General features: G+C 46.4%; 1 non-coding gene across 1 annotated transcript; it reads right to left on the minus strand.

Annotated features, from left to right (window-relative positions):
• LOC138693894 (5S ribosomal RNA) lies at nucleotides 1-119 on the minus strand. Its single transcript, XR_011330580.1, has one exon. It is a non-coding gene; the product is annotated as a 5S ribosomal RNA (ribosomal RNA).
• Nucleotides 120-5,248: the final 5,129 nt, after the last annotated feature.

Consider the following 5,248-nt stretch of genomic DNA (forward strand, 5'->3'; position numbering starts at 1 on the left):
CGCCAACGGCACGTGGTGTTCCCAAGCGGTCACCCATCCAAGTACTGACCACGCCCAATGTTGCTTGACTTCGGTGATCGGACGAGAACCGGTATTTTCAACATGGTATGGCCGTTGCCGATGAAACTGCGTAATCTGTAGGCACTTGAGGACGATGGGATTGGGGTGCACTCGATAAAACCTGCACTCGCTCACACACACACGTAAACTGCCTGCTTAGACTCTGTACCTAAATTACCAAGCTCGTTGGATGTCATTGGGATAGATGATAAATCTATCTATCAACGGCAGTTTGGTTACGTTTCAACGTCACACACTGCTGGATTGACACGGGATTAATAAAACAGCTAGTCGGCATTCTAAGTTAAGCCACAGGTGGATTGTTGTTCAACAGCGGAGCCTCCTTTCAACCACATGGTTGTGGAACTGTAGTCGGATTTTCGACATCATTTTCATGCCATACTACGGAACTTCACACAAACTTCAATTCACTTCTTGCACCGGCGGCTACTACGAATGGACTGAAGCTCGCTACTGACTAGGGGGGGGGGGGACATTTGTCTCTTGATGGATTACGTGACAGATATATAAAGTATCAGTCGTATGTTATGAACCCGAGTTTCAATAAAGATAGATTACCCGTATGTCCACAGATTCTCAGTAGTGGCCTGCGGAAGGATTATGCCCGCGGTCGACAAGTTACCTTCTAAGTTGTTTTCCCTCAACAATTAATGCTGCCAAGTGAGTAGGAATGACACCGCGCTCTCATATAAGTCGTACGAAACTATTAAGGAAACGAATTTGCCTCGTGGATCCAAGTCTCCCATGGACTGCCTATAATGTATTATCTATCCTAGAAGTGTTATCGGGGTGATTATTTAAATTTTCACTCGGTGGGAACCGCTGTTGTTCTTCATTCATCTACTCTGTTATGAATAACTTGTGGCCCTTAAAAGGGCCGGTTGCTGATTCCCTAGCAAGCACTCCCGCTTACTTGGAACTAGTGTATTTTGTGACGGCCTTGGTCCCTTCACTGACGGCGTGCTTGGCCAGCTCACCGGGTAGCAGGAGACGGACGGCTGTCTGGATCTCCCGACTGGTGATGGTCGACCGCTTGTTGTAATGCGCGAGCCGCGAAGCTTCCGCGGCGATGCGCTCGAAGATGTCGTTAACGAAGCTGTTCATGATGCTCATAGCCTTTGAACTGATTCCCGTGTCTGGGTGAACTTGTTTCAGAACCTTGTAGATGTAAATGGCGTAGCTCTCCTTCCTCTTGCGCTTCTTCTTCTTATCGCCCTTCGAAATATTCTTCTGGGCCTTGCCGGCCTTCTTGGCAGCCTTTCCGGAAGCTTTGGGGGGCATGGTGCTCGTCTGATGATGAGCCCGGAGGGAGAAAAATATTTAAGTCGCAGGGACAATGCCGTACTGCCTTCCCAGTGCGAGCCAATAGAAACAGCGCAAACGTTTGTGACTTTACGATTGGTCCGCTGTCGATTATTGACGTTGGCGTAAAAGTGAAGGTTACCGTGGGCCATATTCCATGCAGGAACTGTCATCAGTATCTGCATGAGAAGAAAAACTGCACAAACCCCGCAGTTTGTTTTCACTGTGGGAACATTGGCACTTCCTGTGCACATAAAGATCGACCACATCATTGCGCCACCTGTAATAGAGACGGACATTATACAGGACAGATGCACTGTCCACTATATCCACGCGAAATCCAACTCCCCGATGAACCCACCTACAGACCATTCATTAGGAAACAAAATATTGATTCGCCACTTAAACCCAGCCAAATGACACCCCCAAACCAGCCCCCGTCTCTTAACACAATCAATTTCCCAACCCTCAACTCCGTCGACAGCGACATATCCAACATACCAAACGAAACCACCAACAGTCCCAAACCCCACACATTTGCTCAGATCTTGGCAACACCACAAAAAACCGACAGAAATGATCTACCCACCCCCCAACAAATCGCCAACTTTATAGATGAACGTATCGCCATCCACATAACCCGCATTGAAAAATACATTGACGAAAAAATCAATCAAGCCATTAACAATTTAACACAATTTATCACAGCCACAACAATAAACACGACCCCACCCTCACGACTCGAAAATACCACAGCCACTATAAATGCCACAGCCAAAAAGACCATAAATAGAAAAGTTAGCGTTGCACCTTATGGAAACAATATAGATGTAATAATCACGCCCATAGTCCAGAAAGTCCAAACTATGATAGGTGGCGCAATAGAACGAGCCCTGGCGGATTACCAATCCCTACCCTGCCCCTCAGGAAATTCACGGCACCTTGACACCACAAACAGCCTCTCACCAACAACCTAATACCACTATAATGGCGTCCATCCTACTTCGACATGACATCACGATAATTCATTGCAATATTAGACACCTGTATAACAACAGAACGGAACTCACTCACCTCATCCAAGAGCAAAAACCCGAAATCATATGTTTAAATGAAACCCACCTTCGAGACAAAGACCGCTTTACTATGAGAGACTTCACTATATATCGACGCGACAGACCTACGATAGGAGGAGGAGTTATGATTATGACTAACAAAAACTTGACAACAACTCAAATTCCCCTACCCCTTCACCTCGACGACCAAGAATGTGTAATAATTCAAATCCACATAGGAAATTCTCGCATGCATGTGGCTTCTTTCTACTCTCCGCCAGCTAATCCACTCCCATCCACACTCCTGCGTTACCTTCACACCCTTCCAAATGTCATAATCACCACAGATATCAACGCCCACCACCCCTTCCTCCATGATAACAATCGGAACACCAAAGGCAACCACCTAGTGACGCTCTTACCCAGTCTCAACCTAGTACAAGTTCCACTCCCTGCCCCCACACGCCTACCAACTCCTACTCAACAATTTACAACTCCTGATAAAATATTCATCTCTCCCAGATTACACAACCGACTCATCAATACTCTAGTCCTTCCCCCTCTAAATTCAGATCACGCACCCATACAAATTAAACTTGCCTGCCCCTTTTACCGCTCTCAACCCGTAAACGAAGCTATATACATGCGAGATTATCGTAACGCTGATTGGCAGAAATTCAAAGATTACATATCTAAATCACTCCCTCATTTTCCAATCACGAAACACGAAGACTTAGACACCGCAGAGACTTTGTTTGTACAGGTGCTTAATGAAGCTATTCAAGACTCAATACCACAAAAACGATATACCACTGACCGTCGCCGTGCACTACCTCCAGACATCTTAAAAATCATAAAGACAAAAAGAGCAGCACACAGACTCTACATGCGCACCCATGAAGATGAAGACAGACGCCTCTACCGCTCACTACAAGAAGATGTCAAAGACGCTATACAGAGATACGAGACGCGACGATGGGACAAATTCATTCAGAAAGTCGACAAAGACAGACTAAACGCTCCCAAGCGATTCTGGGAAACCATAAAGCGTATTAGGGGCAAGTACCAATATACTTCCCACCCATTACGCAACAGACAACAAACGATTATTGACACACCAGGCAAACTGGAAGTCTTCCGACAGTTTCTATCCAACACGCACACTACACCTATACATCCAGATTTCGACCAAGATCATTACCATTTCATCACAGATCATATCAATAACCATCATATCCTCTATAATCCACTCCCAGCACCAGCACCACGATCAACCGACGACCCCATCATTGATGACATCACCATACTAGACATCTCACTTGCCCTCCAAACATGCAAGAACTCAGCACCAGGACCTGATGGTATCACATACCAAACACTTAAACAACTCCCGCCGACAGCCCTTAATTTTCTTGCTGGTCTTTTCACCCTCTCTTTGAAACTTGGACACGCTCCGACACGCTGGAGACATTCACACATACTTCTATTTCCAAAACCTGGTAAAGACGCCTCAGACCCCGCCAACTACCGACCCATAAGCCTCACCCCGACTATTGCCAAGTTAATGGAGAAAGTACTCGTTTCACGCTTGCAGGTTTACCTGCGCGACCGAAATATGATTCCCGATTCTCAGGCGGGCTTCAGACCGGGAGTCCAGCCGACTGATCAGCTGATACGGGTACTTACCCCCATTGAGGAGGCCTACTCTAAACGACATTACTCAATCTTGGTAGCGCTCGACGCCAGACGAGCCTTTGACACAGTATGGCTGGACGCCTTGCGATATAAATTAACAAACATGCAATTTCCGCACGAAATAACACGCTGGATCTCCAGCTTCCTGAATAACCGATCTGGCCAGGTCCGTCTTGGCAGACAAGATCTGTCCCGCACCTTCCAAATCGAAGCAGGAGTTCCCCAGGGCAGCGTGATTTCCCCCCTGCTCTATAACATATATGTATCTGACATCCCTCAACCCAACAACAATCAAGTGGGCCTGGCACAGTTTGCTGACGATGTTGCTTTCTGGGCCACCCATCCCCGCTTACGATCCGCCAGGGTACTAATAGACAACGCCCTGAGACAGTACACTGAGTGGGCCAACACCTGGAGAATTACCATCAACACCGAAAAAACCCAAACCTGTGTCTTCCGCCCCTCTTTAAAATCACGAATCACAAACAGACAACACATTACAATCGGACAAGCATTAATACCACTCCAACACAAAGTAACATATCTAGGCATTCCACTCACATCAAAACTCTCTTGGACTACAATAGCGCAAACAATATGGGACAAATACAACAAAGCTACTAAAGCAGTAAGCTACCTAAGCGGCATTAGACGACAAGGCTGCCACGCCAACACATTACTACACCTATATAAAGCACTGGTTCGATCCCAGTGCACCTACTCCTCCTACTTTCTATTGCAATCTTCACCCTCAACACAAAAGAAATTTGAGTCCCGTGAAAGGAAATTATTGCGCCAGATATTTCGACTACCCAAACATACCAGAAACGACACAGTATACATCCACACCAAAACGAAACCACTCTCCACACACCTAATCCGAACAGTCACTAAATACACACACTTCGCACTACGTCGCTCATACACACAACATATGTTTAACAATCCTCCACACACCAACAAGAACACAACCATTGAAAAACTCCTACAAGCCTATCAAGATCACTTCAATCCACAAAATAACCATTAAACTCTCCCCCTCTCTCTCCCTCTCTACAACACCCCTCGTCTCCCGGAGTCGGCTCATTCGCGCTCTGTCTCCCATAAATACCCCA

Source organism: Periplaneta americana, unplaced genomic scaffold, assembly GCF_040183065.1.
Source record: "Periplaneta americana isolate PAMFEO1 unplaced genomic scaffold, P.americana_PAMFEO1_priV1 scaffold_24, whole genome shotgun sequence".
NCBI classification, from domain to species: Eukaryota; Metazoa; Arthropoda; class Insecta; order Blattodea; family Blattidae; genus Periplaneta; species Periplaneta americana.